Source organism: Octopus sinensis, linkage group LG2, assembly GCF_006345805.1.
Source record: "Octopus sinensis linkage group LG2, ASM634580v1, whole genome shotgun sequence".
In the NCBI taxonomy this organism is placed as follows: Eukaryota; Metazoa; Mollusca; class Cephalopoda; order Octopoda; family Octopodidae; genus Octopus; species Octopus sinensis.
In genome coordinates, this window is record NC_042998.1 from 50,879,061 (window position 1) to 50,891,111 (window position 12,051).

The 12,051-nt window shown below is 36.9% G+C and overlaps 1 protein-coding gene across 6 annotated transcripts in view; it reads right to left on the reverse strand.

Moving 5' to 3' along the window:
• LOC115232355 (tubulin polyglutamylase ttll6-like) overlaps positions 1 to 12,051 on the reverse strand; it is a 497,092-nt gene that overhangs the window by 120,458 nt on the left and 364,583 nt on the right. The window lies entirely within an intron of this gene.

Below are 12,051 nucleotides of genomic sequence, written 5' to 3' on the forward strand. Positions count from 1 at the left end.
CTTTATTCAGAACAATGATTGAGCCATCCTACAACTGTCCCATAGCGGTTGCGTTGCATCAATCAGTGCAGGCTGTGTCACTGAGATCTCAGTATATCCAGTGGGATATTTTTCTACGCTAAGTGCCTGAAGTGACACAGCTTGCACCGATTGATGCAATGCAACGAGATGCCCAATATTGTACCCTGTGGCACAGTTGCAGGATGGGTCAAAACAATTGTCATTCTGAATAAAAATTTGTACAAATCCATCTTTCATTTCCCGTTATCAACTATAAACTCAACAAACACAGTGGATTTCCTGACAGAGAATCCAATGTTAATTATATTGTTACTGTGGAGGACATCAGATAGCCCAAATGATGAATGTGCTTTAATCAACATACTAATAGGCATATACCCAAAGTCCAAATAGTTATATATATATATATATATATATTTATATATAATAAATCTCTGAACGAGATGTAAACAGTAACTGCACGACAATGTAAGGTATACTAGCCATCTCAATATGGCTAACCACTAAGGGTGGGTGTTACTGTAGCTTGTAGCCCCAGGAGAACATCGTCTCCAGCTGGCTTTAGGCACACTTTCTGTGCTCTTATGGTATTCAAAAAACTGTTTTTCGAGATCAGTGACGAAAAGTTACTGGAAAAACGATATATAAGGATTTGCATTGGGACTCCCTTCATCGAAAACCGGTGATTGCCGTATGCTGAAGACAGACAAATACCTAGAAACTGCAGTTCGTGCGTATCACTTAAGTTGACGAGGGAGGGATGACCTCCCTTTGCAAATACCATAAGGGCACAGAAAGTGTGCCTAAAGCCAGCTGGAGACGATGTTCCCCTGGGGCTACAAGCTACTGTAACACCCACCCTTAGTGGTTAGTCATATTGAGATGGCTAGTATACCTATTTCTTTATTACCCACAAGGGGCTAAACACAGAGGGGACAAACAAGGACAGACATAGGTATTAAGTCGATTACATCGACCCCAGTGTGTAACTGGTACTTATTTAATCGACCCCGAAAGGATGAAAGGCAAAGTCGACCTTGGCGGAATTTGAACTCACAACGTAACGCAGACGAAATACCGCTAAGCATTTCGCCCGGCGTGCTAACGTTTCTGCCAGCTATTATATATATATATATATATATATATATATATATATAACTATTTGGACTATATATATATATGTGTAATATATATACCCAAGAAGGTTCTGAAAAGCTCCTGGAATTAAGGGTATCGCAAATGGCCTGGTTAGGGTACTAGCCTTCTAGGTTCTTCTACAGGACTTAGAACAATAGAAGGACTGTTGCATTAAGTGTGTGAATCTGAGAAAGGAATATTCTCAATAAAATCATAACTGATTCTCCTGTATTTCCTTTTAGCCAAAGCCACGAACTTTTTAGCACCCTTTATGTGTGTGTGTGTGTGTGTGTGTGTGTGTGTGTGTGTATATACACACACACACACACACATACACACACACATCAGCTTCTCTTTATCATATTCACTTACTCACAAGACATTGGTGGGTCTGAGGTTATAGCAGAAGAAACTTGGCCAAAATGCTGGGCTGTAGGACTGAACTTGAAACCACAGACTTTCAATGCAAGCTTCTTAACCACACAGCTATGTCTGCTCCCTATGCGTGTTTTAAATGAAGAAAATGTGTATTTCATTCCAACAAGCTCTCCAGTCTCATTATAGTGTGTGTGTGTGTGTGTGTGCATGTGTCTTGATGCCTACATTTGTATCTCACACTCAATACAATGGGGTGCTGAAAAGTTCCTGGCTTTGGGTAAAAGAAAATACAGGAGGATCAATTAATTATGATTTTATGCAACATATTGCCCTCTCAGATTCATATACTTATTGCAGTGGTCCTTCAGTTTTTCTGAGCCCTATAAAAGAACTCAGAATGTTGGGCCTCCAACCATGCCATTAGCAATACTCTTACAGCCAGGAACTTTTCAGAACCCCCTAGTAACTTGACAACTAGCGTTGGTTTGTTTATATCCCTGCTACTTTGTGGTTTGGCGAAAGAGACCAACACAATAAGTAGCAGACTTAGAGATAAGTACTGGAGTCAATCTGTTTAACTAAAACCCACCAAAGTGGTTGGTGCCCCAGCATGGCTGCAATCCAGTGACTGGAACTAGGAAATGGCAAAAGAATAGGCAGGGAAAGACAGACAAAACATTATTGGTATTTCAATAACACTAATAGAAAATATTTAACAGAATATATTCAATATGCGAAGGAGTGGATGTGTGGTAAGTAGCTTGCTTACGAACCACATGGTTCCGGGTTCATTCCCACTGCATGGCACCTTGGGCAATTGTCTTCTACTATAGCCTCGACCAACCAAAGCCTTGTGAGTGGATTTGGTAGATGGAAACTGAAAGAAGCCAGTCATATGTATGTATATATATATGTATGTGGTGTGTGTATATGTTTGTGTGTCCGTGTTTGTTCCCCCAACATCGTTTGACAACTGATGGGGGTGTGTTTATGTCCCCATAACTAAGCGGTTCGGCAAAAGAGACCGATAGAATAAGTACTAGGCTTCCAAATAGTAAGTCCTGGGGTCGATTTGCTCGACGTAAGGCGGTGCTCCGGCATGGTCACAGTCAAATGACTGAAACAAGTAAAAGAGTAAAAGAGAGCCAATGACAGAACATAAGAGCAATATGTGGAACTACCATCCCTAACTTACAAGTTGTTTAGCTTGCAGCAACTGAAGAGGCTTTGCAAATAAATTTGGGTCACAAAAGTAGGTTTAGAAAATGAATGCACTTCTTCTAGCCTCAGAACATTTGTAGAGATGGAACAATTTTTTTTGCTGCAAATCTGCGTGTGTGTGTGTGTGTGTGTGTGTGTGTGTGTGTGTGTGTTGTGTGTGTGTGTGTGTGTGTGCATGCATGTGTGTGTGTGTGTATGCATGAGGGATATATATTAATATAACACATTTTTATTCTGATTGTATCTGTTTAATTGGCTACTGTTTATTGTTTTCATTAACTCATATTCAGTTATTATTGATATTGATTTATCATTTCTCTTTTGATTGATTTGATTTTGTCTTTTTTTTCTGTCTTAGTTTTTTTTTTTTTTTTTTTTTTTTTTGTTTTACTCTAGTTCGGAATGCAATTTACATTTGTTGTATGTATGTCTATGCAATGGTACACAGTAATGATAAAACTGAACTGCATTGAATTTTAAGTATATTTTGGCACTTAAACCAACTCAGTCGAATAAGACTACCTTGTTAACTGAAATCATTTTATGACTTCAGGTGAACCGAGCCCACACAACACAGCATATTTTGTTAATGCATTGAATATATTGACTAACAAAAAGAGAAAAAAAAAATTAAACTTAGTGTTATTGATTCAATTAAAGGAAGAATTTCAATGATGCAGCAAATTATATTTTGGTAAATGTGTAACAATGGCATACTAATAATGTAACATTTTCCTATAGGAAGACATTCAAATTCAGCAATGGAATGAAGAGAAAGACAAATAAAACTCATTTAGGTCTGAGAAAATTGGTAACAAGAACTCACCAATTTTCTAGTAATTGTTGCACTTTATTCTAGCAAAATGAAATATATTCCATTTCAAATAGAATCATTGTAAAGTTTACACAAATTTTCGCAAAAAAAAAAGGGTCATTTATACATAATGTTTGGCTCAATATTTCAATTTACTGCAGTCAACAAATGTTGAAAAATATAGAAATTAGGTAGAATAAGACATTAGCATGAAATAACCTCGTTATCATCCCCATTAAAATTGAAACTTTATGACAATAAATCAGCAATTTCTTTTGTTCATATTACATGGACATTTTTCAAATGCTGCTGCCAGAGTTGTTCTTTGAAATATATAAACATACACTACAAGAATTCATCCATATACACTCTAAAAATCTTTAAATATGCATGCACATCCTCCATGACTAGAGACCTTGAACACATCATTCAAGGGAGACATGAGGGCCTTAATTCATTCAACAGTTAGAACTAGCAGAAGGGAGGCGAGCTGGCAGAAACGTTAGCACGCCAGGCGAAATGCTTAGTGGTATTTTGTCTGCCACTACATTCTGAGTTCAAATTCCGCCGAGGTCAACTTTGCCTTTCATCCTTTTAGGGTCAATTAAATAAGTACCAGTTACGCACTGGGGTCGATATAATCAACTTAATCCGTTTGTCTGTCCTTGTTTGTCCCTTCTGTGTGTAGCCCCTTGTGGGCAGTAAAGAAATAAGAACTAGCAGACATGTCTCTCTTCACTTAAATGCTACCATGTTGTATAAACAGGAAGGATAATTTAAATAATGTAGTCCTAGATATTCTTAAAAAGACCAAGTGTTAAAGCCTGGAATGGCTTCCATCAGTGGTTAACAGGATCAAAGCTGACACAGGGTTAAATAACATCAATAAACAGTATCTGAACAAAAGATCACTAATAACTATAAGAAATGACCTACAGTATTACATCACACATTTGCAAATCTGATCAAGATCAACTTTTGCTTTTCATCCTTTTAGGGGTGGTACTGGAACTGGCAGGATTCTGCTTTCTACACAGCATATAACCCCTCATAACTTTTTTTCCCCATTTTGGAATTTTCTACACAGCATATAACCCCTCGTAACTTTTTTTCACATTTTGGAATTTTCAGAAAAATTTTGTGAACTTGTATTCTCCACAAAGGAATTCACAAGACTATGAAAATAAATTTTTTAAAATTTTTTGAAATTAAAAAAATTTTTTTTTAAATCCCAGTTTAAAATATGGACAGTGCAAATTTTTGGCTTAAATCCCAGCAAATAGTCCATTAAATGTGTTTATGGGGAGAAAGATATTGAAAAGCATCAATGCGTCAGACTGACAAAAGAAATGAGGAAGGTATAAGATGGTCATGAGATGTGCTAAAAATAACAGCTAAATAGCCCTTAAATCATGCAGCAAAATTCTTTTTTATTTTGGTTTTGCATAATCATATGAATTCCCATGTGCAGAATACAAATTCACGAAAATTTTCTGAAAATACCAAACAGTAGAAAGTGCATAAAGTAGAATTCCGTACTGCAATTGATGTAATTGACTAACCTCCTACTCCAAGATTTCAGACCTTGTACCGATATCAGAAAGGGTTTAAGGCAGTGAGCTGGCAGGAATATTAGTACGCCAGACTAATAAATGCTTAGTGGCATTTCATTTATCTTTACGTTCTGAGTTCAACTTTCACCAAGGTCAACTTTACCATTCATCATTTTGAGGTTGATAAAATAAACACTGGGGTCAAATATATTCAACTAGCCCCATTCCCAACAAAATTCAAGCCTTGTACTTATAGTAGAAGGAATTATTTTATCACATACTCACTACAAAATAGAATTTCGAAGCCTTGCTATCTCTAACGACAGTGTAATAGTGATCAGATCAGACATAAATCAAAGTTGCATTATAATGATATAATGTTATCATTATTGGAAAACTGTTGAGATTGTAACCAATTTTATGAGACTGAAATAAATGTATTTGCTTTTCTTTTGTATTCAATGCAGAAGTTGAAAGACTTCCTAAAGGAAACTTTTAAACTGATATAAGAGTGGAGATGCATGGCTTAGCGGTTAGGGTGCTGGACTCATGACCGTAAGTTTATGGTTTCAGTTCCTGGACTGGGTGACATGTTGTGTTCTTGGGCAAAACACTTCATTTCATGTTGCTCCAGTCCACTCAGCTGACAAAAATGAGTAATCCTGTGATGGACCAGTGTTCTGTCCAAGTGGAGAATATACATAGATGATGAAACCAGGAAACTGGCCCTTGTGAGTCGGTATGACTTGAGAATGTAACTTTACCTTTTATTTTAATTCAAGGATGCCATCAACATATAAAAAAAGCTAAGTTAGTATAAACATATTTGATGCTCATAGCATTAAAATGCTAACTAGAAATTATTATTCCTCTGATATTGCTTATTATAGGCATAGGAATGGCTATAAGCGAAGGAGTGGCTTATAGGCATAGGAGTGGCTGTGTGGTAAGTAGCTTGCTTATGAACCACATGGTTCCGGGTTCAGTCCCACTGCATGGCACCTTGGGCATGTGGCTTCTACTATAGCCTCGGGCCGACCAAAGAAAGCCTTGTGAGTGAACTTGGTAGAGGGAAACTGAAAGAGGCCCGTCGTATATATATATATGTATGTATATATATATATATATATATATATATTATATATATATATATGTTTGTGTGTCTGTGTTTGGCCCAACATCGCTTGACAACTGATGTTGGTGTGTTTCTGTCCCTGTAACTTAGCGGTTGAGCAAAAGAGACCGATAGAATAAGTACTAGACATCCTGGGTTTAATTTGCTCGACAAAAGGTGGTGCTCCAGCATGGCCACAGTCAAATGACTGAAACAAGTAAAAGAGAGAGTAAAGAGAGTATTCAGTGAGGAAAATATATTAGCTACTCACTCATATTTTAATTAATTTGGTAAATATTGGAGATAACTACAATCTTCTTTCAGTCTTATTGTAAACTCATCAGCAAACAATAGATTCTACTGTAGGTGATGATGTAGTTAATCATGGGAGAATGACTAAATAATATATAAGATTATAAGTTGGTTGGCATATAGAATATATAACTCTAGAGTTGTTTCCATGCAGGTATTGTTGTGCATATAGGCACAGGTACGACTGTGTGATTAAGAAGCTTGCTTTGCAACCATGTGGTTGCAGGTCCAGTCACACTGAGTGCCACCTTGAGCAAATGTCTTCAAGTATAACCCTGGACTGACCAATGCCTTCTGAGTAAATTTGGTAAATGGAAACTGTGTGGAAGCTTGTCAAATGGGTGTGTGTGTGTGCATATATGCATGCATATATGTGTATGCGTGTGTCTTTATGTTTGTCATCCCACACACCATTTGACAATCAGTGTTAGTTTGTTCATGTCACTGTAACTTAGAGTTTGGCAAAAAAGAGACTGATAGAATAAGAACCAGGCTTTAAAATGAGTACTGGAATAGGTTTATGAGACTAAGCCCTTCAAGGCACTAGCCCAGCATGACCACAGTCTGATAGATGAGTGGTTGGTGAGTTGCACAGGCCATATACAGGGATGCTGTCAGTAAGGTGAAGGTTAGCAACAAAAGTAGTGATGAATTCAGAGTAGAAGCAGGTGTTCACCAAGGATCAGTCCTCAGCCCCGTCTTCTTCATCATAGCCCTTTAGGCAATAACAGAGGAATTTAAGACAGGCTGCCCCTGGGAGCTCCTCTATGCTCATGACCTTGTTCTTATAGCCAAATTACTACCAGAACTAGAGAAGAAATTTCAGGCATGGAAGCAAGGTCTAGAATCAAAGGGCCTTAGAGTTAATGTAGCAAAAATCAAAGTCTTAGTAAGTAGGAGAGCAGGCAAATCACAAGTCCCTTCAGGTAGATGGCTCTGCTCAATCTGTAGAAAAGGCATGGGTAGTAACTCCATAAGCTGTACCCAGTGTAAGCTATGGACATATAAGAGATGCAGCAATATCAGAGGAAGGTTAACAGGGAAAATAGTTATCCAATTTCTATTGCTCTATGTTATATATTTTAATAATTACTGATATTTTTGTATTTTATATATTATATATGTAAAGCATATGTTATACATGTATGTATATTGTTATAATTGTCCTTTTAGTAAATAAATAAATTGACATAATACAATATCTAAAAGTTGATGAATACCACCTATTGATCTCCTCAATTTTCTTATTGTTCTCTCTCTCTCTCTCTCTCCCTATATATATATATATGTGTATATATATATATATATATATATATATATAAATTCTTTTATCTTTTCTTTTACTCATTTCAATCATTTGACTGCAGTCATGCTGGAGCACCGCCTTTAGTCAAAGAAATCAACTCCAGGAATTATTCTTTGCAAGCCTAGTACTTATTCTATTGGTCTCCTTTGCTGAACCACTAAGTTACAGGGACGTAAACATATGTGTGTGTATGTGTAAAATATATATATATATAAACACACACACATACACACACACACACACACACACACAAACACACACACACACACACACACACACACACACAAATATATATGAACTCAGTCTGACTACCAAATTCCAATCACCTAGCGAACATTTTATCCACACAGCCATTCCTACACTTGTATTAGCAAGCTTTTTAATGCACCTTGCATTAAATGCATTCAACTAACTTGGCTATTGTTTCATTATTAACCTGCTATTGTTACACACATACACTGAAATGTAATTTGCTGCATCATCATCAAAAAAAAAATTCTTTCTTTAATTGAATCAATAACAATGTATTCTGTCAATAATTCAATGACAAAAATTACACTTAGTGTGTGTTATTTTAGTCAATGCATTCAGTACATTAACACAACACACTCTGTAAAATTTCTGCAGTTAGTTCCATGTAGAGAGGAGTGGTAGCTCACATTGCCAGGTCACAGGTTTTATCACTCGAGCTAATATTCTGGATTAAACCAATCTAGCAAACACTCGCTCACTATTGAAGCAAAGAAGTGAACCTCTGTGTGGTCGTTTGACTGACTAGAAATAGCAATGAAATTTTCAAATCACATTCGGCTGATTTTTAAAAAAAGATGGAAGACACATTGAATAATGTTATTCAAGGCGTAGGACTGGTTTTGTGGTAAGTAGCTTGCTTACTAACCACATGGTTCCGGGTTCAGTCCAACTGCATGGCACCCTGGGCAAGTGTCTTCTACTATAGCCTCGGGCCGACCAAAGCCTTGTGAATGGATTTGGTAGACAGAAACTGAAAGAAGCCCGCCGTATATATGTATATATATATATATGTGTATATATATATATGTCTGTATGTGTGTGTGTGTGTGTGTGTGTGTGTGAGTGTGTGTGTGTGTGTGTATGTTTGTGTGTCTGTGTTTGTCCCCACAACATTGCTTGACAACCGATGCTTTAATGTCCACCAGTTCACCCACCACCTTAGGACAATTGTCTTCAAATTTTAGCACAAGACCAGCAATTTTGGGGTGGTGGTAAGTTGATTACATTGACCCAGTGCATAACTTATATTATCAACCCCAAAAGAATAAAAGGCAAAGTCGACCTCAGTAGAGTTTGAACTCAGAATGTGCAGATGGATGAAATCCCACTAGGCATTTTGCCCAATGTCCTAACGATTCTGCTAGCATGTTGCCTTAAAGGACAAATAATAATAATAATAATAATAATAATAATAATAATAATAATAATGATAATCCTTTGAACTAAAGGTAGAAGGCCTGAAATTTGGTGGGAGGGGACTAGTTGATTACATTGACTCCAGTATTTCACTGGTACTTAATTTATCAACCCCAAAAGGATGAAAGACAAAGTTGACCTCAGCGTAATTTGAACTTAGAATGAAAAGACGGATGAAATGCTGCGAAGCATTTTACCTGGTGTGCTAATGATTCAGCCAGCTTGCTGCCTTACAAATAATAATATTCCTTCTTACTATAGGCACAAGGCCTGAAAACGTGGGAGAGGAAACTAGTTGATTACATCAGCCCTAGTGTTTCACTGATGCTTAATTTATCAACCCTGAAAGGTTGAGAGGCAAAGTTGATCCCAGCAGAATTTCAACTTAGAATATAAAGACATATGAAATGTTGCTAAGTGTAATAATAATGATGATGATGATGATGATGATGTGATGATGATGATGATGATGATGATGATGATGATGATAATAATAATAATATAATAATAATGATAATGATAATAATAATAATAATAATAATAATAATAAAATAATAATAATAATAATAATAATGAGCAGAAGTAGTGGGGAAGCATCATAGCCATGTGTTGAGAGGGATTCTTTGGGGTTTGAATAATTCACCTCTGGAAACATGGGTGATTCGTTCAACATCCTTAAACAACTCTTATTCAGGGACCTTTTGAGCGAGATGGGCTACTCGACCTGAAGAAAATTCTAACTGGGCCCCACCTGCAAGGTCATGCGCTGTTTACCTTGATATGAGATCACCATGTCGCGCACATATGGTTGTGATGCATGTGCCTGGTGTACCCTTATCAGACGGGTAGTCATGATGGGTATATTGGGCTTCGTATATTTTACCCCAGTGTCACTTTGATGGCATGAACTGCTCTCTCACTCAATAATGATAATAATAGCAACAATGATAATATCCCAACTCAACATAAGGTTTCAATAGTGATGACAGTGGTTAGTTATATCAAACTGGAAGTCTGATTTAGCAAACTCTGAAGAAGGAAAAGCAGAGTTTTCCTCAATGTAATTTAAATTCAAAATATAAGAGGATATAACTTAATACTGAAAAACATTTTCTTTGTTCCCCTAGGAATTCTGTCAATACATCACACTTGACACATTAATAATAATTTCTAAATAAGTGACAAGGTCAAAAATATGTTTCTTTATTAGCCACACAGGGCTGAACACAGAAGGGACAAATTACAAAGTAGAGCTTTTCTTTTTGGGGAGGAAAAAGAAAAAAAGTGGGGTAGGTTTTCGATCAAAAGGGATCGTAAAAAGGAAAGAAAAAAAACGATCAATAGGGATCGTGTATCACAGAAATGTCATGATGTAAAGTGTAAAGAGGAAAGCAGATAAGGTTTATCTGTGGAAAGAAAAGCCTACAGAAAGGAAGAGATATAGATGATGTATTCTCAGTCCAGTACTTGATAGACAGTCTACTTCATCAATCCAGGGAGAATGAAAACCAAACAGATGTAAAGGAGTATAACTGAATACTGAGAAGGCATTTCAATTGCTGCAGCAGCAATTCTGTCACTTACTGCTTTTTAGTCCACTCAGCTGGCAAAAATGAGTAGTACCTGTATTTCAAAGGGCCAGCCTTGTCACATTCTGTATCCTGCTGAATCTCCCTGAGAACTACGTTAAGGGTACACATGTTTGTGAAATGTTAGCATGCCGGGCGAAATGCTTAGCAGTATTTCGTCTAGTGCTATGTTCTGAGTTCAAATTCTGCCGAGGCCGACTTTGCCTTTCATCCTTTCGGGGTCGATTAAATAAGTACCGGTTATGCACTGGGGTCAATATAATTGACTTAATCCGTTTGTCTGTCCTTGTTTGTCCTCTCTGTGTTTAGCCCCTTGTGGGTAGTAAAAAAAAAGGTACACATGTTTGTGGAGTGCTCAGCCACTTGCACGTTAATTTTACAAGCAGGCGGTGCCATTGATCGGATCAACTGGAACCCTTGTCGCCGTAACCGACGGAGTGCCAGTTATTGAATGAATGATAGTAACTGTTTCACAGTTTGGCACAAGGCCAGCAATTTCAGGTGGAGGGCAGTCAGTTGATTATATATAGATCCCAGTGCTTGACTGAGAATTTATTTCATTGAACTGCACCCCCCCCCCATCCCAACCAGCCCCATGAGGATGAAATGCAAAGTTGATCCTGGTGGGATTTGAACTTAGAATGTTAAAAACCAGAAGAAAGCAATTTTTTCTGATGCATTAACAATTCTGCCAGTTTGCCATCTAATTGATTGAATGTAAAGAGATTTTGTCACATTCGTATAATTTGCGAGTGTCAGCACAACAGGCTGTTTTATATGTTTACTGCTTTCAAATTGGTTTTAAATATAATACCTTTCAGCTTTCTTGCATCTTGTCTAATTAACTAATGACAATGTTGACTGATATCATCTACCCTGGCCACCGTATACAACCCCAAGGACGCCACCAAGTAAGCAACACCCATTCTCCTTACTTATTACTTATCCCCATCAGTATAACGGATACTTTCTCATATATATATGCACATGTAAAGATAAGGCAGCTAAATATAACTAAAAGATGAAAAACACTATTACCAAAATTGTCTTGCATGTTATCAAAAATGAACATTTGTAAAGAAAATAAAAGCTTCCTATTTTTTTTTTAATGTATTGCAATCATAACGATTTAATGAAGGGAAGAGTAAACAATATAT